Source organism: Ictalurus furcatus, chromosome 3 (genome assembly GCF_023375685.1).
Source record: "Ictalurus furcatus strain D&B chromosome 3, Billie_1.0, whole genome shotgun sequence".
Lineage (NCBI taxonomy): Eukaryota > Metazoa > Chordata > Actinopteri > Siluriformes > Ictaluridae > Ictalurus > Ictalurus furcatus.
Genome location: NC_071257.1, coordinates 22,210,185 through 22,237,433, shown reverse-complemented (window position 1 = coordinate 22,237,433; position 27,249 = coordinate 22,210,185). Strand labels below are relative to the sequence as shown.

The following is a 27,249-nucleotide window of genomic DNA, read 5'->3' as shown; positions in this document are numbered from 1 at the left end:
TTTTATTAAAGGCAGGCAGACAAATCCAAATCGTGAGGCAATATCAATTCCAAAAAACAGGCGTGGGTCAGGTGATCTACAAACGGGCATAAACAGGGCATAATCAAAAAAAGGAAGGAAACGAGGGCAGGATCAAAAACCGAGGAAACGAGGACAAGGAAAGGCTTGGTTTGGTATGGCTCTGGTGGCAAAACACAGAAACGCACAATACTTCACCAGAACAAATACACACGGGGTTTAAATATACAATGAAATGAAAGGTAAAACATAAACAGCTGTGAATAATGATGACACGTGAGGGAGACAACCAATAACAATGCAGCTGGGGAGGAGACATGACATAATACATAACACAACACACGTGTCAAAAAGTAAACAAAGTCAGTGACAAACAAAGTCAGTTCTTGTGCGCTGAATGCTCCAGCAGTCAGTGCTTGTGGAAATCTGTGACAATGGTGGACGGGCCACATAATCTAAAGCAACGAATAGACATATTTATAAGAATAGAATAAAAAAAGTGTTGTTATAAAAAAAAGATAATCATAAAGTAAAAAAACCAAAAAACAAATAATTGTTGATATGTTGAAGCTTATGATGAGGACACATTCATTTATAATTTATGGAAGGAGTCTCCAGTGTCAGTGCTTTATAATAGTCTGTAGGTTATCCATCATGGGAAAGCCTTCAAGACAGAGGACTTTGCACTTGTTACAGTTTCTCACTGATGTGACAAACAATGTGATTTTGTCTTATCAACTTCAAGAGAGAGAAAAAAAGATGTCTTTGAGGGTGCATTTAACTTGGTGCTAATAACCTCTATTACATACAGTCAGGTCCATAAGTATTTGGACAGTGACACAATTTTAATTATTTTACCTCTGTGCACCACCACAATAGATTTGAAATCAAGCACCAAGATGTGATTGAAGTGTAGATATTCAGCGTTAATTCAAGGGGTTTAACAAAATATTGCAATTTACAAGGAATTACAGCCCTTTATTTAGAGTCACTTCATTTTTACAGGTGCAAAAGTAATTGGACAAATTAACACAATCATAAATAATAGGATTATTTGTAATACTTACATGCATATCCTTTGCGGTCAATGTCTGCCTGAAATCTGGAACCCATGGACATCACCAAATGCTAAGTTTCCTCCCTTGAGATGCTTTGACGGGCCTTTACTGCAGCCACCTTTAGTTGCTGCTTGTTTGTGGGTTTTTTTCTGTCTTCAGTTTTGTCTGACTGTAAGTGATAACAGGAGCCTTACTGATGTTCCATGAGATTAAATGTAATTATAAATGGTTAAAATGTATGGCCTGTCTTTTCATTAATAAATAAAAAAATGTATTCTTGGCAAGTTGCTGTGGTATAAGAGCAATAAAACACTTTGGAGCTCTGGGGTCATAACAGCATGAGAGCAATAAAACAGTTTTTTCTTTATTCTTTACGTATTACAGATGGCAGTAAGTGGAAGTGGAAGTGATTCTCCTGGAGGTGAGTCCTCTCCTCATCATGTTATTGATTGAACTAATGCAAGGCACTTAATTCTGAAATCCTATATGCATTTAAAACAAGACCCCAGTGAAGCATTATATTTATGCATGTTATTGGCTTGTGTGAAAGCTCTGAGCTGCTTTATACTCAAATACATTTGTGTCATAAGCTGTCATTTTTGAGCATAAGTAAGCCGATTTGTGGACTTCTAGTTCAGCACAATCGAATAGCTTTTCATCACTAGCATACTGTTTGGCAGGGTGTAGCTCTGGGTCAGAAGTGGAAAAGGACATTTGAGACAAGGGGTTTGGGGTTATATCTCATTTTCAGGGGACAAGTTACTTAGTTTTTGAGGGAATTGAATGATAGACCTGCCAAAAGTATGCTTTTAATCATGTTGTTATATGGTTTAATAATATTTGCAATGTATATGAAACAAAAAGTAATCTGCAATGTATATGAAACTATACCCAAAAGCCTTGTACAGCAGCACTATAACTGAAGATGGGTAGTCTATAGAGAGGGAAGGGCTTAAGTGTGAAGTAGATCAAAAAAGGAAATAGCATGTACTATGTCTTGACTAGCCATTGGCCAGTAAACATTCTGACTCCATCACCAGCAGCTAAACCCCTTTCTTTACTTGTCAATCCAGTTTTTTCCAGTTATTTATTATATGCAGTTATTTCACAACAAATATGCCTCTATACACATATTGCATAGTTATTTGTGATATACTCTATATCATTTGACTTCCATGATACGTTCTCTTGCCTTTTTGCACTTGGGCATGCATTTTAGAATAAATGGCACATTTTGGACAAAGGGAAACTGGCATGATGGATATGTGTGGCAGCCTTGGTTTTATTTTTTACTTTTTCTATTACTGTATATATAGTCCTGAGAACTGCAGTGCAGGCTTTCCTGAACTGAAATCTGTTGAAATATGTTTCCCATTTGCATGTATTACGAGATGTAACATTATAGCATTTAAAATCTGGTTACCTCCAAAAGGGAAACGGGAGAAAATCACATTTAAAGATTCCATCCCAAGTCCACCGAAAGATGCCCACCTCTACATTTATACCATAGTCTACATGCAAAAACAACATTAATGGCAAATTCGAAAGAATTATATGCTAACAGTGGGGATATGAGTTATTACTTTGATTATCAGCATCATCCACATCAGCCTGTTGTAAAAGTCACTCATGGCATTTAAACACAAGCCTCATCTGTGTCTCACTGATGACTGTCTACTCTTACATCGGTGGGGAAATAGTCGCTTAATCGCTGATTCATTCAGTGAGTTCAGTTCTGATGACTAAATGTATTGTTTTTAATGTTTTTTTTTTTTTTTTATCAAGTAATTCAATCACTTTTAAAACTTTTTCTGCTGTCATCTGTACAGAGTGTGTAAGTGCTCTTCTCTGTTTTAACGATGCGAGTGCATTGCAAACACCTGGTATTTGATTACAAACTGAACTGATTAGGCTTATGACCATTTCAGTATGGTGTGTAACTAGCCTAACCTTGATCAAATCAAGAGAACAGCACACTTAGCTAGTAAAGTTTTAGACATTTTTAGGCAGTTTGACTGAACTTTTTGCTGCATTTGTTAAACTGTGTTTTTTGTTTTTGTTTTTTTATCTGACAACCTTTGCAGGCAAAAAACAAAAAAACAAACAAAAAACAACAACAACAAAAACAACAAAAATGCAAAGTTAGAAACTAGCCTAAATTACAACATTTTCAACTTCATTTGGGTAAAATATATTTGTTTTCTTAAAGCAGAAATGTCAAAGTATATTAGTAGCAGAAAAACGTCTTTTGATCAAATCCCGATTTTTGGTCTTTTCCAGAATTCATGTGTGTGCGTGTGCACGTGTGTGAATGTGTTTTTTCTGTGTTACCTATATAGCTTAGACAGTAATTTTCACTAAGACTGTATAGACATAGTATCACTGGAGCACAAATATCCTTGACACTCACGATAAATGAGCAGCCTTTATCTTAGCACCGCCACTCTGCTGCCCAAATCTGTAAATATGCACTTGCCGTTCTGTACTGGTCGAGCAGGCCTTGGTGAATTCAGTCAGATGTGGGTCTCTTTCTGTGCCATCTCTAAAGTAGCAGGCAGATTGCTTGTAGAGCTTGTCCGACTAGATGAAAGATGGCAGAGGAGTGACACTGGGGGACGATAGCCCTAGTGACACATGCACTACTCTCCTCTCACTCATTCCTTTTCTGCAATGCTCCCTGGCTCCACTCATTTACATAATACACTTCTGACACCTTTACTTTATTCATCAATCACCAGGCTTCTTTCCCAGTCTACCTTTTGTCTGAGCATGTCTCTGCTCCATCAGGACCCGCACAAAAGATTAATTTCACAGGTTTTTTTTCCCCATCTCCTCTTCCCCTCCTCTATATTCCTCTTCTTTTCCCCACCTCCCTTTTCCTTCCTTTCATTTCAAAGATACAAAGCTCAAGAAATGACAGAAGGAAGATAATGAAAACAACAATGCGAGCAATTTTTACTCCTGCAGGTCGCATCACTGGATTTTCCTCTCCTCCTATCCCTCCTCCTTCCTCGTTTCTGCGGAGGCGCTGCCATCTGTCTAAGGTTCACACTGCCACCTCACGCTTTAATCTGCATCCACGCAGCTTTGGGCCCACCACCTCACTGAATTCATCTACGTCTGTCTCTACCACCCCAACACTAATCTTGTGTTTTCCTTAGTTACTTAGCATGCTTAACATTTTTTTTTTTAACCTGAACTCTTTTCTTTTTTTTTAGTGTTCATTGTGAACTTGTTTGTACACATTTTCAATGACGAGCAGTTTTGCTTGCGACATGTGTCAGCATAAAATTTTCACTGAACATGTTCTGTCTTCCATGTGCAAACAACACCAACTAGTGACAAGAATATGGAGAAACAAAAATGACGATAAACATATATGCTTTTTCAGTGAAAATGGATTCCCAGTGGTCTACCATCATCAATATGACAACAGTCAATCAGAGAGTGATTCCTACTCTTCACATTAAGAGACAAATGCAAGGTAGATATTTATATCTTTCAGGGAGACAAAGTAGTTGTATTGTTATACTATTTAAACAGTCCACATGGTCTGTAGGCCTAGCAGCTTGCAGGACTGAGGAACTAGATGCCTCGGGCCAGGACACAGACATAAGCAGTACAGTGAAAGTATTCTACAGTTTCCATTATAACAACTCAGAAACCGAACTGCTCCAGACAGTTTACAACTCCTGGAGATATTGGCTGGACATGTGCCAGTGCAGGCCCTCCCATTTATACTTGCATTACATTTAGCAGATGCTCTTAGCAGTTAAAGGCTCTGTGATACCTATTATCTCATAAATCTGCAAAGATTCATAACCTAAATGACAAGAGACAAATGTTTTATGTTTTCTAGTTTGTACATATGGTCTACTGCAAGTGGTGATATAAAAACACTTTCTAACCTGCATGTATAAACAATAGAAAATCAGTAACAAAATGGAAAAAGGAAAATTTAGATAGATAGATAGATAGATAGAAGTAATACTCATTAGTGAAAAAATCACATAACTTTCATATGAGATAGACATGTAAGTAATATTTAAACACCATGAAGGATAATAACTCAGTCACATCAGTCACTGCTTTCTCCTGCTCAGAGACATGGTGGATGCTGTGGCAGGAACACTGAGCATGAGGTGAAAATACACTATGGATGGCACACCAGTCCAAAGCAGGACACCATGCACATACATACACATTCACACATTCATTCATACCTAGGGGCAATTTAAAGTAGCCAATTCACCAAAGGGAGGCCGGAGGAAACCAGAAAACCTGGATGACACCCATGCAGACACAAGGAGAACATGTGAATAGGTCAGGATTAAACCGGGGACCCTGGAGATGTGAAGTGGTAAGCTTATTTCCTGTAGCACAGTGCTTTAATATGCATTGCATGTGAAAAGTCCAATAAATGTGAAATACTGTACGTATGAAACATATGTGAATGTGCTTTAAAAATTGCATATGAAGTTTATGTGACTTTTCTCTAAAGGACATAATGTAAGGAATCCAGGGTAAGTGATATCCATTATATTGTTTGATGGTCTTTGTGGAATAGAGACTTTGGGCCAGTGAGGGTGGCAGTGGTACATATGGTTTGTTGTACAGCTGAAGGATCAATAAAATGGCACCCTACATAGCAGTTTCCTGTGTTACCTATGCAAAGGAATGGTCCTCTTCAGTGCACTTATCATTTTAGCTTAGCGTTATAGAAACAATTCTGGTTTAGGCAGCTAAGATAATGAAATTCAGCTTTCCTAAATTCATTTTGGAGCACTAAATCAAGTAAATACAAAGTTTTCTACATTTGGAGTTTGCTGCCAATCTACATTGCTTACTAACCTGTCTGAGTTCACTTGCAGAACACAATTATCGAATCCATTGATAGAGTACCCTAGTATTCAAAGTTGGTTCAAGATGCATTGTATAAAATATCACACACTGCTATAATGAAAGCTTTATCCATTTTTAAATACTGCACTTCAATAGCAAGTATTTCTTCAGAAGCCAACAGTAGTGTTAATGGTTGTTGAGGCAGTTTGGCTGCACGGACCTTGAAAGATTGAAATCACACAGAAGGAAGAAAAATATTCTGCGTATGAGTAGGAAATACAACAAGACCTTGTGAATATGTGCTCAGAGTAATAGACACACACCACAGTACTCAACAAACACCATTAATATGTAATTGAGAGAAGTTTATTTCTGGGAAACTACTGTTTATTGCCCTCTGTTTGTCCTCACTCGTGCTTTTTCGATCTCTCACTCTTATTTCAGTGCATCGCATTCCCTTTCACTGTTTCCCTTTTTGCCTTCTCTACATTTCTCTTTATATCCGTCCACTTTTTCTCTCTCTCTATCTCTCTCTTTCACTCACTCCCCACCACTCGCTATTTCCTCTGATCCTATCCCCCACTCTCTCACTTTCTTTACCTGCCCTGTTCACACACTCTCCTTCCCCTACTCCTGTCCCCCACTCTGTCACTCTCTCTCTCTCTCTCTCTCTCTCTCTCTCTCTCTCTCTCTCTCTCTTTGCGGAAAATGACTGCTCACCTCCCACTGCAGGTGGTGTAGGGGAGGCGGCAAGGGAAGTGAGTGGTTTGATTTATCGGAGGCTGTCAGCCCCTGGGAGGATTGGAGGCTATGGGAGGGTGGCGTCTCCTCCTTGGCCCCTTGGCTGGCTATGAGGCAGACCCCATCTCTCATTAGGAGAGCAGAGCAGCTCCACTTGAAAGTGACATTCACACTCCCGTCTCCAACTCACAAAATGCAAAGAGATGACAGCCCCTCACCACTTAAAAGCCAGGGTCCCTCTTTTCAGGCCCAGGAAAACATCAATTTATTACATTAGGTTTGGCAGATATCCATACGATACCTATACGGCTCAAACAACCCACCCACCCCGTCACTCCATGCTTCACACATATACACACACACACACACGCACACACACACGCACACACATTTCTCGCGCTCGTCCTGTCGTTCCCTTCATCACCTCGTTCTGCAGCCCACCCACTCGTTCTCCTTCCACACCTCCTTACTGCTGTCTCCCTCTCCGCTACCAAACACCGTGTTTGCTTGGTGGGATCTTAATTCACAATTAGTGCACAGACGCTTGTAAGGCAGAAGGGACAAAAGTATTTTTCAGGGTGTGGGGATGGGGGGTGGTTGTAAAAGCAGGTGCAGCTCACTATGGAGAACAGATCAGTCCTAATGTCTGAAATATTGAAAAATACTTGACCCATGCCACTTTATTTTGAGAAATAAAATTCGTCCTTGGATACTCCTATACTATACATTTTGTCCTTCTTATATATAATTGAGCTTTAGAATGTAGAGCAATGTCAGAAAATTATGAAATAAATGTTTGACCTAGTTGAATGCTTTGTTGTTATCTTATTAAATTTATATCCATTGCTATCATTTCAAATCTGCGGAGACTTGAAGAACTTCACGTTGTTGAAGAAGAAAGTTCTCAACACTATGAAAACAGTGGTTAAAGTCTAATAATTAGTGTCAAATTTTTTATACATTTATACATGTCTATACATTGATGATTAGGATCAGCTGGCTGTCAAATGCTGACAATACTGTCAACATTTTTAAAAAATATTTTTCAGTGAGCTGCCATTTATTTATGCAAGATCACTGCTATATATATATATATATATATATATATATATATATATATATATATATATATATATATATATATATATATATATGTGTGTGTGTGTGTGTGTGTGTGTGTATACATACATACATATAGCACTCATGTTCTGAACACATTCACATTCAAGCTCAAGCATTTGACATTTTTCAGAAGTATAACGGGTCCAGCACACTGAAGCATGGACTGTCTATCTTAGCCGTACAGTTATTGACTAATTAGCCAGTAATAATTACCATTTTGGAGCAAATGGAAATCAGTCTCCATTATTCAACACAATAGCAAAGCAATATTATCTAGCAATAGTGAATGTAGTGAGAGGAGAGTGTGTGTGTGCGGCGGGGGGGTGGGTAGGGTGGTGCTGTAGGAAATCATATACTTACCAACACTGTCAAACCAAGACCAAAGAGAAGAGGGAACGAACAAGTGAAAGAAAGTGAAGTAGGACCTGGACTGATGGACGTGGAAAAATGAAAGAAAGAAATCAATCAATTAAGCCCCATTTTACAGAAATGAGCAGGCGAAGCATGCAGCGGAGGAAGCGGGGCAGAAGAGGATGTGACGGACGCATGCTGGAGAAAGCAAAAGAAGTCATTTTCTTTTCTTGTCTTCCATGCTTCGTCCTCTACATCTCTCTTTAAAGATCGGCAGCATGTCGGGAGGGGATGGGGAGCAATATGCAAAACGGGCCCTCTATAACCAAAGTAGCTTGCAAAATGAGGTGTCAGCATGTGAAGCTCATTGATGTATGAATGCAAAAAATCAAAAGCGACAGCAGACAGACAGGGCTAAAGGTGAGACACACACGATGTGAGCAGCTGTACATCTACGTCAAGGTGTTGGCATACTAGCCCCCTCTCTCTCTCTCTCTCTCTCTCTCTCTCTCTCTCTCTCTCTCTCTCTTCTGCACCTTTTTATTTATTTATTTATCTCTATTTCTCCTTCTTCTTTGGTGGAGGGGCCAAAGCCTAACAAGGTATACAGGCCATTGGATGATGAAAGAATGCTATTCATGGAAATGATCATGCTACCTGAGGAATACCAACTAATTTGTTATAAGGACAATACGGTTTTTCCTCCCAGTGGGTCTAATCCACAGTGTTACATAATATCATTCTTTATTGTGTGTAAATTCCAATGTTGCTCTGTATACAAAAAGTTACTATGCAAGTATTAGTCTTGGATCTTACCATTTCTAGTGTGTGGTGATGAAGCGGTGATTCAAGTGATTAACTAATGTTGGCATGGACAAAACTATATATCTAATGAAAATAACAAGGTAATCTCCAAAAATGCATGAAATTTATATGCAAAAGCTGCTACAAAAAGATTTATGCTGACGTTTTGGACTGGACAGTGTGTTTCTGACCGGACAGTGTAGTGTTATTATGATATTACGATAGATGTACATGCATACACAGTATAAAAATCATTTCCTTTTCATACTTATTTAAAAAGAATGTTGGTGAATGTAGGGCAGGGGTGGTATGATTTTCAGAAATTTCAGAGTATCATAACCACATAATAGTGTAAGAACTCCATCTCAGTCTGGGGTAAAATAAACATACAAACTTGGCCGACTTGGCCCTCTAATCTAAGTGACTGAATTTGTCTTTAGGCGTCTATAATCATGTATAGGACGCTAGTTAGACAGATGAAGGACATCCAAGCAAGATGATATTTTCCTATATTAAGGGTATTTTCTTACATTACTAGCTAGCTAGTTGTGTTTGGGAAAAACTTTGCCAGATATCTAATGTTGTTGTTGGATATTGGTGATCTAATACTATATAAAATGATTGTTTTTAGGGTCAAAAAATGTGAACTTCAGTTTGACCAACATAAAAGCCCAACTGATTTACTGCTAATAAAACAGACTAGTAAACAGTAGTAGCTATCAGTCATTAGAAGTATATCATACACACAAGAAGAGAAGGAATCATATTGATTAGCAATATAGAAAAAATGCGACAAAAACAAATACAATTTCTTATGAAATTCCAACAGCATTTTGAAATAAGCATTCAAACATATAGGACTAAGTTAGCTCACTAGCTAGCAAAGGTAACAGTAACAGCAAAAAGCAAGCTTTGGAAGCTTAATTGTCAGGCTAAACTATATAAGTCAGTTACTAAGTGAAAAGTCTTTCTTTCGTTCATCAAAGAAGAAAATTCAAGGTTTGTGGTTGTTTTTCACAGAACTGACTCTAAAATAAACTGAAAGAAAATACAAAGTAGATCAATTTGAGAAATGCAATCAGAGTAAAATTACAGTCATTTTCCAGTTCCTTTGCTTAATTTTGTACATGTTCTTCTTACACACACTGAATATGTTCCAGGTCATGTTGTGATGTTGTTTCTGCACTTTTTTCTGGCTTGTACTCTAAAGTCCTTGAACTATTTGCATGGATAAATGTGTCATGTATTTAAGGTTTGTGTTCTTTGGCTACTGTTGCATGCATGTATGTATATATGTATGTATCTATCGATCCGCACCGATCTAATGACTTTTTCTGATAACACATTAATGTGATGCATTACATTTAAAATTTGTGTAATTTGATTACAGTTACTGATGTCAATAAAATTATGTTACTTGTGTTACAATTTTATTGTTAAGAAAATAATATCAAGTAAAATGCATTTTAAAATAAATCACATTTTGCCCTGAAGATTTTTTCTTTAGCCCTGAATAATTATCCACTTGGAACGGTTTGTCACTACGTAACTGAATGTAAAGTAAAAGAAGATCACCTGTAATTTTATTTCAGACAGGGTTTACAGAAAAATACATGGAAACACTCGTGTCTTATTGGCTGACATCTCTCAATTCTGCCAAATGCTAGCTCACAGTCAGTGTGAGGAAAAATGGATATACGCCAATTTTTTTTTTTTAAACCAGTAAAGGGGTTGAAACGGAGACACTAACACCCTCTGATGCTGAGCAGGAAATCAAGTTGTGTAAATGTTTATATGAGTTCCAGTTTACGTGAACATGATATGAGCAGAGCATAAGGAAGGATAATGTACTTTTCATGGCTTTTCAAGGCTTGTGCCTCCCCTTGGCTAGCGACACCAAACTACCCTAGTTAGACATGTTTTATTTTTTTTATCAGTCTGGTAGTTCTACAAACAGTGACAACACCCGAGGCAAGTTTTATGACAAATCTAACTTTTTCTGATCATATCATACATTGACACGTGCTAAAATTACTGAAAGAACTATGAGTTTCACTTTGTAGTGTATTTTTGTAGATTTGATTTGTAGGTTTTTTTCTGCAAAAAATTGTTCAGGAATAGTTTGAGGAACATGACAAAGAGTTCAAGGTGTTGACTCCCCAGATCTCAATCCGATCGAGCATCTGTGACATGTGCTGGACAAACAAGTCCGATCCATGGAGGTCCCACCTCATAACTTACAGGGCTTAAAGCATCTGCTGTTGACGTCTTAATGCCAGATACCACAGCACACCTTCAGAGGTCTTATGGAGTCCATGCCTTGACAGGTCAGAACTGATTTGGTGGCACAAGGGGGACCTACACAGTATTAGGCAGGTGGTTTTAATGTTATGGCTGATCAGTGCATTTATCTATCTGTCTAGCTTGTGTCTGTAAGGTCAATTAAATGTTTTTGTAATGTGCCGTGCTTGTTGCACTGACTACACATTTTTACCCATTACTGTGAGGCTCCTAACAGTCACCTGCTTTGTCTTGTGTCCTTAGTGTAAGTCTTATATAAGCCTCCAGCATTCAACTCCTACTACTAGTACAAAGGCTACTTTGATCTCTACTACAAGCAGCATTTCCACTTTGGACTACATTCTATAAAACAGTGTTCAGCAGGTTAAAATATATAACAATGCGTGTATGAATTTCCAATTTTTCTTTATTTGGACATGTCACAGCCATCTTTATTAATGCACTTGCTTCATGAGTGCACATTTACACGTGGCATGGTGACACAGAGACACAAAAGCTGCAGTCAAACTCATCTATATGCTTTCAGAAATTGTTGTGTGTGTTCAGTAATTTACTCCTTTGTCATGCCGGCTGACGCAGTAGACATTTGCATGCCCCCTCCCTCTAGAGTGGGTGGATAAAGGATGACTCCTTTAATGCACTCAGTATTTGTGGCAGGGGCTGATTGATAAAGTGGAGCTCACTGTTGTGCAATGCTCATGTCTGGCCAGAGGGCCACAAACAGAAAGAAAGTGAGAGAGAGAGAAGGTAGAGGAAAAGGCAGTATCAATGATAATAAAATAGATTCAGACAAGACAAATTGAGATGACAGAAGGTGACAAATGTAAAGCAAAATGGAGAGTAAAAGACAGAGGAGTGAGGAAAGGAGAAAGATGGGGAATAATGGAGAAAGAGGCGAGTGAGTAATCCTGGCTGGGAAAGAGGAGGGGGGTGGTACAGGCTGCAGTGCTGAAATGAGTTCTTAAGGTATGCTCCTGGGTGCAGGACTTGTAAAGCAGATGTCATTCTAATAATGTGGAGCTGGTGAACATGCTGGGCCTAAACCCGCCAGGATGAAGCCTCAAGCCCTCGCGCTAGCGACTAATGCCATTTTATGAGGCGCCATCTTATAAAGACAATGCCCGCCTGATGCCACATGCTTAAGCTCGTCAGCTGCAGGCACCACCAAGCATTTGCTGGAGGGATTTTATTTCATTATTTCATAAGCCTCAATTTTGAAATTTGATTCAACCTCTACCACTAAAAGCCGAAGTGTTCCCTCTTTTCCCAGGTCAGGAACACCTTCAGGGCCTTCTGTCGTCCAACTGTGATCTCGTCTGTGAACACACACACACACACACACACACATACAACTTCTCTAAAGTTTTGAGCAACACTTATTAGAAGTAATGACGCTTTTAAAGTCTCAGGACCTGATTTGTTTTTCAATCATTTCTGCACAAAATGTGCATTGACTTGGACAACATGTTGATAACATGTAATATTAGCAGATTTATATAGTCCAGGTAACCTGGCATTAATTACAGTGTGAGTGTAGCGATGCTTTACGAGTTGTCTCAAGCAGTGGGAGTGCTTGTGTTTTTTTCTGTACCACTATCCAGCTCTCACCCATTACCTGACAGCTCTGGGCTTCGGAGTATAGCTTAATAAAAGTTAATCATTAGAAACTTGCTCATTAATTACATTTCTGGTGGTGGCCTAGCACAATCCCTCATATTCTGCACTCAATCCACTCTTTCTTTCTGTCTTACTTTGAAATGGACGCACACACACAAACACACACACATGCACACGCACACACACACACATGCACACGCACACACAGACACACACACACACACACACACACACGCACACACACACACACATATTCACAGTGAGATGTTTCCATGGCCTCAAGAAAAACTTGCATTGAAGACCTGGGTGGCAGTGGGGTTGCTTGGCCCACAGACGTTCACACACAGTGGTGGCTATGTCCACATCGCAGCAGGGTTTGGTAATGGGATCCAGACATAAAAGCTTAAGAGATGTGCTCCCGGCTCTACTGCATGGCATAGTGTGCAGTGGGACACTTGCAATTAAGCACACACAGTTACTGTATGTGCTCCATGTGCCTAATTCCTTGCATTATTTTACCTTGTAAATCATCTGAAATGAAAAAGCTGTCTATGCGTTTGTGCACCTATTTATTTTAACTTACAAAAAGGTCTTTCACTACGCTTGACCTGTGTTGGACAGGCTAATCTCTGGTGACTTGTGAGACAAATTAAGAATGAGATGGATATAAATGTAAACAGTCTGGGCAGTATAATGGCAGGGTGCTTAGATATGGATTATTACAGGCCTTCAGCTTTTCAGCACATCGTCATATACTCAGCAACACTTTTTATGAAACACTCATGGTTTTATTTGATTATGTTTTAATCTCTCTGTCCCTCCAAATGCCTCCAAAGGTGTATGTAACTCTAACCAGTAGTCTCCTCGAAATGGGATGCAGCAATGGACGCTAATATATTCCTTGTTTTTGTAATGGTTCCAAAAACTTTAGTGTTACTGTATGTGCATAAGGCATTCCCACCTCACAGCTCCAGGGTCCTCAGTTTGATTCTGACCTTGGGTTACTTACTGTCTGTTTGAAGTTTCGCATGTTCTCTTCATGTCTGTGTGGGTTTCCTTTGGGTTCTTTAGTGTCCTCCCACCTCCCAAAAACATTCCAGTATTTGGACTGTAGTGGTGTTTAGGTATGTGCATTATTATTATTATTATAACGACTGGTGTGTAAAAAATAATTTATATTTTTAAACTGATGTGTAAATGATGTAATAGGTGTAATAGCAAGGTAATTTGTTCATAAATCATACTTTTAAAATCGTGCTACTTTACATCATCATCATCATTGAGGAATTAACGGTAGGCCTAGCCAAGATTCTGAACAAAGCTGTTCACATATCACTTGGAAGCTACTGAACTGAATCATATCATAGCAGGTTCAGAGGTATTGCCAAATATCAAATCATTGCCTTATGAACTGAAATGTTATCATATCATTTTTACACCACTAGTGGATTGGCTCTGCTAAATTGGCACTATGAGTGTGTGAATGAGTTTGTGGGATAGACTCCAGATTCACAGTGACCCTGACCAGGATAAAGCAGTTACTGACAATGAATAAATGAATGAATGAATTCATTCATTCATTAATGAATGTATAATATACTAAGTCTGGAACTGGAGGGTAGTTTAGAGTAAACTTTGGCTGACTAAAGAGCTCCAAATTTGCGAATCTATTTTTTTTCAGAGTTTTTAATCTTCCATATATTTTAAAATCTTTGTTAACCCCAGGAGTCATTTATGATATTTTATGAAGGTTTGCATATCTGTATCACTGTGTGTGTGTGTGTGTGTGTGTGTGTGTGTGTGTGTGTGTGTGAGAGAGAGAGAGAGAGAGAGGCTTCTTATGGGAGTGAGATGCTAATTGGAAGCGAGTTGGTGTCTCTGCTGCACTTTCAGGTGTGAAGAGTATGCAGCACCCGTGGAAATAACACATGTTCACAGGGGGCACTGCGAGTAGGTGTTAGTGAGAAAACTGCCCCGGTGACACATTATGGCATCAACAGCTACTTCATAGCTGTCATTCTGACCATTACACCTAGTGATAAAGACAAAAACAATGTGCTCAAGTTTTCTTGGGGTACTGACAGGACAAGGTGCTAAACTCAATGAATACATTATTATGGATAAATAATTATCCTGATGTGAAATATTACAGCTATTAATAACAACTATAGCCATGATTTCTATGCAGCTTTCGTTCTCACACTGAAGAATTGTGAACCTGGTATTTCTGATCTCAAGTGTTATTATGATGTGCAAGATCACAAAGCCTCTGTGATTATTCTATTTAAAATGGTTTATTAAGGAGACTTACAAAAACCTTTCAGCCTATTAATGTGTTCAAGAAGTAGTAATAAATATCGGACACAGTCAAGAAGTTGTAATAAAAAATCCTGCAAATAGAGGAAAAACTAAAATGCAAGCATAGCAAAATAAATAAATAAATAAATACTGATGTACTATAATACATAATGCTAATTTTAGCCATCACGATCGCTGTGATGACATCTGAAACCGAACCAAATCTGACTTTAGGACAGAATGGAGTGGAGGTGATTGATTGTGGGAAGGATGGCATTTAAAATGAGGGCACAGGAGGGAAGCTGGGTGGTAGCGATGCAATAGCCATCCACTTTGGCCACATCCATGCTGCTTTCTTATTCATGAATGAAACTTGTATTTTGAAATCATCTCACATCTTCCAAATAGGCTGGACTCGAATGTTCAGAGGATACAATTACTTGGAAATTGCAGCTCTGCTTCACATAATCTGATATAATGGAGTATTGGTAATGAAGCTGAAATGATTAAACATATTTAACCATTTAGTGCTTGGAAACCTGATTTTATAACCACTTAGCACCTGGGAATGATGGCGGTTTATAACGTTTTTGCATTCAAAATGATGTCCATAAAGCAGCCCATGGGATTAGTGTTAATTATTGGTTATTACTAATGCATTTCTGTACTGTGAACTCCGAACTTTTGCTTTTTTTGTACTAAACCTGGATGGGCTTTCAGCTGTGCGCTTGTCCTCATCAACGCAGGAAGAATTGTTTTTAAAAAATCATCAGTGACACAAGTGATGAGGTGATATCATGACATGGATAAAAAAAATTAAAAAAAAAATCATATTGTATCCCATAAACACTGACCTGAACAGATTAAAAATCTTTGCCCAGACATGGTAAGAAAGCACACGAAACAAGGGACACTGACAAAAAGAGATCCTTGTGATGCGTCTCCAATGTAAGCCGTAGACAAAGGTCTGGCAACTGTCTGAACTTATTTACATCTCTATTAATCGGGAGGCTCTTTAGGGCACAGGGCTGGAGGGAGAGGTGGGGGGGTATCCCCTCTGAATGTAGCACTCCTGCAACACTGGAGCAAAAGGGTTTTGTTGTGGCTCAAAAGGACACTGTGCTTTTAGCGTGAGATGGTGGGAGAGGGCAGCAGGGGGTCACAGCTTAATATTCCAGACATCTTTAAAAGGAGAGAACAAGAGAAAACATGAAGGAGATAAAGAAAGGACATGCAATAGTAATAAATACACAGGTCTGTAAAGGTGTTTCTAAATGGTAAACAATGTACTGAAGACTATTTTATGGTTAGTGAGCAGGTATACAGTGCTGATATACTGACTTAAGGAAAATCTGACCATTCCATCTATACTGGTTGTTGACCTGACATATGACACCACACAGGGAAACCTAGCTAAGAAACACAAGCTGAACCTGGGACACAGGAGCATATTGTTAGACTAATATATCGGGCCATTTAGGACTGATATTTAATTACCGCCTTTAAAATGAGTAGAGAAAATGAGACCTTTTCTCTTTTCCCATACTCATGCATACTTCTATAGTAAGTTCATATCGGCATTGAAATCTTTACATTTATAATATATTATGAACTGTAGACAGTTTTTTTTCATTGTGACCCTTTCCTAATTTATAACCTTTAAAAAAAAAATGCTGTACCTCCATTCCATACTGTATCTCACTTCCCTCACCCCTTCTCTCACCCCCCATCTCTCACTCTATCTCTCTCTTGTCCTCACCATGCAGATCTGTATATTCACAAATGAGAGCTATTCATCCTTGCCCGCAATGGCATTCTTCAGCTGTCCTCGCCGCTGCCTCAGCCTCTCCGCTCCGGCCTTTGTGCTCAGCGCGAAGCCCCTTCATCCACACTGTTCATCATCTTGATGGTGGAGCTTTATCTTGCTTTAGTGCAGCTGCTTTCAGCCTATCAAAAGTGCTGAGGGATACAAGGAGAATGGAGAGAGAGAGAAAAAGAGAGACTGAGAGAGAGAGAGAGAGAGAGAGAGAGAGAGAGAAAGAAAGAGAGACAGAGAGAGTGCAGGAGATAGTGGGGAATGGCCAGTGCCCACTAGAAGGGATAATTTGTACTTTCTCAATAAATAAGGAGGACAGGCTAATTACTGGCTTAACAAGGGCAGACCGTGGATCCTCATGTCAAAAGGACAGGCATAATTATCAACCATCAAAGTGCATTCATATGGCAGCACAAAGGAGAGAGGTGGATGGAGAGAGAGGCAGAGTGAGAGAGGCAAGGGAGGGGGACTTGTGGCAAATGGATCTGGCTAATAAACATTGGTGAGTGCAGCATTATGGCTGTTGCTGAAGATGCAGGCACATTAGGACTCTCTGACATGGCGAGACTGGGTCCAAAAAGACAAGAGGCATGCTCCGGAAGAGGAGGAGAAAGGGGAGAAAGAGAGGAGGATGATAATTAAAAGAATGGCTGGCGGCGGGCTGAGGCATGGGCTGGGTGAAAGAGGACTCTGCTAGTGGTCTTAAAGGTGACCCTTTAAGAAAGCTGAGGGCATTCTATTCGAGATGCCCTCTTTTGTAGAACGAGCCACAATAGCTCGAGATCACCAAGACTGGAGGTCAGCAAAGGTCAGTGAAGTTGGGCTGGAGCTCCTTTGAATGCTCTGTCAGACACACCGAGGACAGAGTAACACCAGGTGGGTTGTGACCAATTTAATTTGGATGAATTGAGCATGAAGAGTGCCCATATTTAAAAGGGGAACCAATCAATAGCCACCGTTCTTTGTGTAAAACAATGAAGGAGAATTCCTGGCCCTCTCTGTAAAGCGTGAGAGAGACTGTAGGGGCTGATGAAGGAAATGAGGTCTTGCAGAGGAGAGAGGGGTGGAGGAAAAGGGGCAGTGGGTGAGAATGAGTCGTGCATGGGGTTAGAGGGAAGGGCTGAAAACCAGCCTAGGACAATGTCAAGATTATACAGATTCACGTGGATGTACCATTAATGGTATATTTATGAAAACCCACAATATGACAATGAATTGCAATAGAAACTGGGGAATAATTGTTCCTCTGTAGTGCTATACAGCATGCCACTTGATATTTAGTGATAGGGTCACTTCCATTAAATCTTTTTAGCTGTTATTCTTGTAATATGATTTTTTGTCTTATACTAGAGTTCAAGATTTATAGTATAGGTAAGTAGAAATGATTATGAATAAACAAAATAAAATAACTGTTTGTCTATAATGATTTATAAGTCAAGTCATATAGTGAAATGGTGACACTCATTCTAACATAATTATTTATCAAACAAATTGAAGTGCATGCGATAGTAATGCAGTAATAGTGCATTTTATTCATTGCCCTTTGTGCATCATATCCATATAAGAGATTGGAGACATGACAGAACAGAAAACAGATTCACTTTTGACACTTTTGACAGTGTTCTGGTCTATATGTGTTCATTCGATGGGTCCTTTTATGCATGTCAGTTTTTCTTTTGGTCCCCATATTGTATTCATTTTACCAAGAAGTTTGGCTACAGTAAAAACAGCTCAAATATAGGTGCATCTGGAGTGCACTCCCAGTTACCCACTGACACTAGAGGAGCTACAGTAGATCTGAGTAGGTTCGGTGTGAGTGTGTCTAAATGAGTAGAAAGAGCTTTAATGGCAGACAAATAATAAAAAGCAGAGCAAACATCCGGGCAGAGGAGAACCTTAAGCATTAAGATTGGGTTTCACAGGAAATGGGCAGCAGGGATACAAACACACACACGCACAGAAACCCAAAGTGTAGACCACAGAAAAGCTGACTAACAGCCAGCTCTCTACTGGCTGCGGATAAAGGTGCAGGCAGAGTCTGAAACCACTCAGTATCTCCACTCCTCCCTGCCCCTTAACCTCCATCTGGAGCAGTGCCCGAGCGAGGCTTTATTAGAAAGAACAGTGTTCACTTCTGCAATAAAGGAAGGCATTGGTTGAAACCATATGTGACGACTTTCAAGCATGAACCTGAATTGTGCCACAATTACAATGTGTGTGTGGGTGTGTTTGCGCATGTGAACTTTAACTGTATGCGTGTGTCCACTGAGAACTTTGGCCACTATATGTGGATGTGGATATCTGTATTTTCTCTATGGGCACATTTATAAGACCTCTAATGGAGGCCTTTGAGAGCACTTGTGGTGTGCTCGAGTATTAATTAAAATGAAAATCAGTTTAGCACAGACCACAAGTGGAACGGAAGTTTGTTATTCTGGGTTAAAATGAACCAAAAGCATGGAAGGAGCTTAAGGAAGCAGTTACAAGATGTGGAATTGGCGTATTATTTTAAATATATCACATTTGCATAAATTAAAAATAAAGTATTGCATACTCATGGTATGAATGAGTGTGTATTCCTGCTTTGCATCCAATGTTCCCAGCATAGGCTCTTGATCCACCACATCCCTGACTAGTGTAAAGCAGTTACTGAAGATAAATGAATGATGAATGATTAAAATATAATATAACGTATATATTTATACAATTGATTTAAACAAGCTTTGAGATTTCCAAAAGTTTTCAGTGACTGCGTCTTGCCTTTTTATCCTTCTGAAATTACAGTTTTCTTTTTTCCCCTCCTGACAGAATCTCCGTTACCATGTGATACAAACAGCCTCTCAACTATAGAGGAAGTCTGATATTGTGCACTATATCAGAAGTCATTCCATTAGGACCGGCTCATTAAAAAAGAGCAGAAAACTCAGTGACAGCCTTCATGTGTCTGAACAGATTTTCTCAAAATGATACCATGCCCCCATCTAATCCGTGTTGAATTGGTTTGTCCGGTGTACACCTCTAAACAGGTACACCCAGTGGTGTGACACGGGACATCATACATAATAATGCATCTTTTGCCTGACTGATGGCTTGTAAAAATAAGACAAAAGGTCAACAAACAAAAGGCTGGGGGGAAAAAAGGAAGGCCGCAGACAAATGAGATCATAGCTGAAATTACTAATTATGTGCATTTTATTTCCACAGCTTACAACAGGTATAAACATAATGGACAGTCCGCTGTGTTGACTAAAATCACAACCTCTCACCCAGATCCATTAGAATACATTATGGAAATAAGCGTTGTTGTGATTTTAATTTAAAGCCTCATACGAAAGAAGGAAAATCATCCGGTCATGTCTAAACCTGCTGTTAATCCAGAGAGAAAAAAGACAGACAGAGAGAGAGAGAGAGAGAGAGAGAGAGAGAGAGAGAGAGAGAGAGAGAGATTTTAATATGAGGAATCAGTTGCTGAGCGTAAAGTGCACCTATTACAGACCTTTCAGCAGCAAATTATCCTGTGCTACCTTTCAACATCGGTATGCTAATTTCATATTCAACCCTGGGCTGTAGGGGCGTTTTTTTTTTTTTTGAGGGGACAAGGAGAGGAAGTGCTTAATTCGGCAGTCTGGAATGGAGAAAAGTGCCAGGACTCAGGGTAAATTGTCAGCCCCCAGTGTACAGAGCCTGTCACTGAATCAGAGTGTGATGGGCTAATCTGCTCCTTTTAGTGTGCTGTTTGTTCTCCTGAGCTGAGCCAGTTTAGTGAACAGCAGACCCGGATAAATAGATGGACAATGTTAAAGACAGCTTGTAACAGACAGCAAGTAAAGAGAGTGTATAGAGCTTGAGATCGAGACAGAGTGAGAGAGATTATTAGCAGAGAATCTTATGCAAACATACTTAGCTGGGAGATACTGTATGTTTAATATGTGTATGTTGAGTGCTTACTTAGATATCTTATATGAGGCAAGTCAGCACACATGTTTTCCAACTTTGGTACAGTCATCTTCAGAATGATTGGCACCCTTTGTAAACATGGACACGAAAAAGATGGAAACATCTAAGTGGTTAATTAACTTAATCTCATATTAAAAATATGAGATAAATATAACCTTTAATTAAAGTAAAGTTACACTGAGAAAAAAAACCTTATATTTTTAACAAAACCATGCATCACAATTCTTATGAACAAAAAGTAACTGAAACACTTTCCTATTTATCTTGTACTTTTGTAAGTTCCCTTGAGTGTTTAGGAACTTTTAACTTCTTTTTTGACTTCTGTTTCTATGGGGTATAAATATGAGGTTAGACAATAAGTGAGGCCAAATTATTTTATTCATTCATTGATGTATGGAAGATTAAAGAAGACATAAATGAAATGAGACAAAAATGTGTCAAACTTCATAAATCAACTCCACTCTTATGGCAATAATTAAGAATTTTAAAACAGCCAGAGCTGTAATGAACAAGGATCAGAGGTCAGGTTGCAACTTTTCAAGGGTTGACAAGGTTTTCTTTGAAATAAATTAATTAAGGTATGTATCTGCAATATCTGCATTGGCCCAAGATAGACAATTTCACTATTTTTATCAAATTTGCCTGCAAATGTAAACCCAGGAAAACCCTGCTTGGATATCGGTCCTCCTCAGTATCAGAGTGAGAATAGCTGCCATATCTCATACTCATTGAGGCTGGTAATGGACATGCTGCTGATGTGAGCAGTACCGTAGTGATGCCCTCCACACATCATCCCAGCCACAAATGGCTCCTTCAGTCAAAGTGCCTCAAGAGGGAACCAGGCTTGCTGGCACTCAGCGGCTCACCCTCTCCCACACTGCCCTGCCAAGAATGAGAAGGGTCCTCCATTTTTCTGACAAGCTTGTCCTTCAACTTATTGATCAGCAGCGAAAGAACATCCTCACGATAGCTGCTAATAGAAAGTGCAGTTCATCAGCCCATGCCTGCTGATCCCCTGCACAGACATTCAGATCTATAAAGGCCACCCAACTAACCTTTTCCCTTTTTAACATCCCACCATCAGCTTTCTCTTTCTGTCTTTTTTTTTTTTTTTTTTTTGAAGGGGTTATATACTTACTTTGTTTGTCTCACTGTCATAACTGGTATACATAAAACTAATCACAGAAGAATCTTAAAAAAAAGAATTATTAACAAATATAGTTTGAGCAGGGGGGTAATTTAATTGGAATATTTATGTATCTTTGCTGAAGTCTTTTGTGTGAGTAGCATGGTCAGCTTGTTAAAAGTAATAATAATAATAATAATAATAATAATAATAATAATAATAAGAGGAAGAAGAAGAAGAAGAAGAAGGACAAGAATAAGAATAATAAGATTAAAAATAATAAGAATAATAAGATTAAGAATAAGAATAAGAATTCCTTAGATTTATCTAAACCACCACCAGTGTGTAGCATCTACCTGAATGACGCGACGGCAGTCTTAGTGCACCAGAACGCCCACCACACACCAGCTATCCCAACTCTTTGGGTGGGAAGAATCCAACAGTGAGTGTCTGATATGAAAGACATATCACATGGTAATAGTCCAAATAACACCAAATAAGTTCATTTGTGTGACTTCACATTGGCGCAGCAGTTCCATGAGCCCAAGTTCAGTTCTCAGTCTGTGTAGAGTTTAGTCCTTGGTTTCCTCCGGGTTCTCTGGTTTCCATCCACAAAAATGACAGTAGGCAGATTGATGAGACTAAATTGCCCCTAGGTGTGAATGAGTGTCTGAATGTCTGTATGCATGGTGGCCTGCGATGTTCTGCGATGTTCTGGTGTCCCATCAAGGATGTTTTTGCACTTTGCGCCCAGTGATCCATCGTCACACTGACCAGGATCATGTAGTTACTGAAGATGAATGAATGAATCAATGAATAAACTCTGTTTGTTTTTTTTTAGCACGGCACAAAGAGTTGACAATAACTGTTCAAAAGGTGTGAGCAATGATGGTTAGTGCAGCAGTAAGCTAGTTATATGAACATACACCAGTTAATGACATTCTTCTATTTGTGGAAGTACACCACGTTTACATTTATTCATTTAGCAGACGCTTTTATCCAAATCGACTTAGAAATGAGGAAATACAAGCAACGCGATATATCAAGCAGAGAACAATACGAGTAGTGCCACCATACAAGATTTTTAATTGAATTCTAGAGAAGCAAAGTATGCAGAGTAGAGGTGTAGGAGCCAGTGTAAGTGCAGATAAGGGGGTCGGTTAGGGGTTACGTAAGTGTTCACGGAAGATGTGGGTCTTTAACCATTTTTTGAAGATAATATATTTCTTACTTGGATGGACAAAGAGAGCTTTCGTGGTCTGTTTTCATTGAAAAGAGGGGGAAACATTTCTTACTGAGAAATGAAACAAGAGTGATCCTCCATATCCACACAGCCCTCAGGCCTTCAGTGAACTCCCCGCTTGTACTTAACAGCCCACTGTTCTACAGCGATAAGGTGATGCCATAGAGTAGCCAAACTGTTAGAATAACAGCCTTCTTGTGTTTATTTCATAGTAAGATGTATTAGTACCGTGTACAATTTTTTGCCAGATGTCAAAACTGGAAAGGCTAAAATGAAAAACATTAAACTCCTGAATGCTAGTTTCTGTTAGATTTGCTTCACTATAAGCAGAATTTTCTGTGATAAGTGTTTCCAGATACACCAATGGCAAAGGAGTTTAATTTTACCAGTTCTCTGGTTACATGTGCTTTGCCAGTTGGACCCTCTGCATGCAAACCAAGCCCTCAACAAATCATTTGAAACTACACAAAAATACTGACAAGCTTTATGAAAAACTGAACTCCTTGTAATTCAAGGCATATACAACCATTTATCTAATACAATGATCCAGAGTTGAACAATGCTAGAAAAAAAGATTATTCAAAACAAACATTCATGTCAAACACCCTAGTCAATAAACTCTAGGTTTACTTTGTTTCAATGTCATAAAGACCTACGAGTGGCAGTAGTAATATGCTTCCTCAGAGCAACATTCACATCGCAGACACTAAAAGCAGATATTAACTAAATGCCTCCAGCCATAATATATTCTGCCATATTTTTGTATGAGCAGAATGGATAGACTGTGTGGTTATATTTCAGTCTATCAGTCAGGGTAAAAGACTGGCCTTGCCTCGGCAAGCACCCTCTCATTTCTGACAACCTGAGCCCACAAGGGCCATAAAGCCACTCGCAATGCCCAGCTCATCAGGGATTATAGCCTTACCTGCACTGCCACGTCACGCTGCACCATTCTCTACTGCCAAAACAGCCCATCTACTTATGCCTAAGGAAATGGAAACCTATCACATCTGCATTCATAAATTCATTGGAAAAATGCCAGAAAATGTAAATAGTGGGGAAGTAATTGTTTGTGCCATAGTAGGATGTCAAAAGGCACACATCTCATCTGACATCCTGATTGGAGCCAACGCGACTCAATTTCCCTTGTTTTTGTGGATGAGGCCAGAAAACGAGGCTTTGATGGCATTGTAATGTGCTACAGGCTCTCTCATTGAAAACAGACGGCCTTAGAAAGTGTCGATGATAAGAAATACATCCCAACTAGCTTATTTTACTGACAGTGTACCATTCCACAGGAGTACTAGAAATAGTGCAAAGCCACAGTCAGAATGGTGCCCCTGAGAGAGCAGGATGGAGTCATAGATGGACCAAGGTACACACACATACATTATGAATATGAGGGGAGGGAAATACTGTGAGCAAACAATGTGTTCTGATGCTTGTGTGAGTTTCTTAATAGATACTATGCATTCAGTAAAGTAGCAAAAGAATACTGTGCATAACAGAAATTGTGAAACAGACATAAATATCTACATGCTGATTACCAAGTTGCAATTTAATGGACTACTGGGCAAGGATTTGGCACAAATTATCAACAAAAAAACCTCTGTAAACTCGGTCCAAAAACAACTAAATCTGCCCGCTCAATTAAAACTACGACAGCCTTTTTAAATCAAAGAAAATTACAATAATTATTGCAACATCTCTGTTATTACTGAAAGCTATACCAGGGATTCTGGATCTCTTTCAGACTCGGCTGTCCCAAATGCCTGGGTGAAAGCAGTGAACATTTTTGGTACAGTTAATGACAGTCAGTTAATGAGAGACAGGACAGCGCATGTCTGGCCCAGCCTCTTCTGTACTTACTTTAAGTGATTATATGTGATATGCTTTGTGCATGCCAGAAACACAACACCCCCACTTAACCCATAAGAATGATAAATACTTTTGACTACAGACTGGATAATGTAAACAGGATTTAAAATCAATTATTTTAAACAAGTTAACAGTTTACAGTTACCAATAACTTTGTTGGTTATCCAAAGAGGTTATAGTCTCGAACAGAAAATTGGCCAGTCAATTCTAGTCTCTGTTATGCCCTCAAAATTAAATGTATGGAATCAGCTACCTCACTTTCATCGTAATCCAAACCCAGTAGTTACTTCTAAGGTCCAGTGACAAGCCAGTCAATAGTAATGTGAGGTTTCTTTAGTAGCAGTCTAATGATGGACTAAGGAATTGAAATAGACCAATCAAGGTAACACTAGCAAGAGGAGACACCTGCAGCTATACCCGCAATATTCAAGGAAAGTGAACTAATTTAGTCAATCAATCATGAGGTACCAACAGACACAAAATGCAACAATGGAACTGTGTTTGTATGTAAAATAATAATGGCAGGCCTTTTAAATCCACTAGTGGCACTGTGAAAATACTGGTGGTCATTCTCCAGCCAAATTAGCATAAAGCAAGCTATTAGACAGACCTTTCTATATTGTGGAGAAATCTCCAGCAGAGCTAATCAGAAGAGCACAAATTCATTATTTTTAATACAAGGAGAAGAGTCAGTGATGGCCACAAACTGCCAACACATACACTATTGAAAAACATGACTCATGACTCATAACCTGGCATGCTTATGTGTGCCATGATCTGAAGGTGATGTTAATTGTGCATTAACACCTTTTATACTCTAGTGCTGTTGAGACTTCAACTCTGATGGCCAGAAGGTGATGATTAGTTTCCATAACAGCACAGCTCCACATGTCACAGTTTTGCATCAATCCACTCATTATATACAGTGCCCTCCACTACTATTGGCACCCTTGGTAAATATGAGCAAAGAAGGCTATGAAAATTGTTTTATTGTTTAACCTTTTGATGTTTTGTTCAAAAGATTCACAAAAATACTCTCATGGATCTCATGGATATCAAACAATTGCAAATTCAACAAAGGTTTACAACAATTATTGGCACCCCTATGAGTTCATATGAGAAAAATATATTAGAAGTATATTCCCATTGATATATTACATATTTTACTAAGTACACCTGGGTGACCAGGAACAGGAAATTGTTCAACCATGACTTCCTGTTTCACAGGGGTATAAATATGAGGTAACACATAGGCCAAATTCCCTTAGTCATTCATAACAATAGGTAAGACCAAGGAATATAGCGGTGATATGTGGTAAAAGGTTGTTGAGCTTCACAAAATGGGAGGTGGCTATAAGAAAATAGCACAAGCATTGAAAATGTCCATTTCCACCATCAGGGCAATAATTAAGAACTTCCAGTCAACTGGAAATTTTTTGAATCAACCTGGAATTGGATGTGTGTCTATATTGTCTCAACACACTGTGAAGAGGATGGTTTGAGTGGCCAAAAAATCTACAAGGATCACAGCTGCAGAATTTTAGAAATTAGTTGTGTCTTGGGGTCAGAAAGTCTCCAAAAATACAATCTGAAGTCACCACAAGTTGTTTGGAAGGGTTTCAAGAAAAAAGCCTCTACTCTAATCCAAAACAAATTCAAATGTCTTCAGTTTTCCAGACGCTATTGGAACTTCAAATGGGATCGGGTTCTATGGTCAGATGAAACCAAAATAGAGCTTTTTGGCAATAAACACAAGAGGTGGTTTTGGTGCACACAGAGAGGTAGCCATATGGAAAAGTCCCTCATGCCCATGGGAAATATGGTGCTGGTTCTTTAATGTTTGGGGCTGTTTTTCTGCCAGAGGACCTGGACATTTTGTTAGGATACATGGCATCATGGACTATCAAATATCAACAGATGTTACATGAAAATCTGACTGCCTCTGCCAGAAAGCTTAAAATGGGCCTTGATTGGATCTTCCAGCAGGACAATGATCCAAAACATACATCAATATCAACACAAAAATGGCTTACTGACCACAAAATCAAGGTCCTGCCATGGCCATCCCAGTCCCCTG

General features: G+C 39.1%; 1 long non-coding RNA gene across 1 annotated transcript in view; it reads left to right on the top strand.

The window, feature by feature from the left end:
• Positions 1-27,249, top strand: part of LOC128605749 (uncharacterized) — a 91,152-nt gene that overhangs the window by 38,237 nt on the left and 25,666 nt on the right. Inside the window, exon 2 of the long non-coding RNA XR_008385594.1 lies at positions 1,461-1,497. This is a non-coding gene — a long non-coding RNA (uncharacterized LOC128605749). The remainder of the gene's footprint in view (positions 1-1,460; positions 1,498-27,249) is intronic.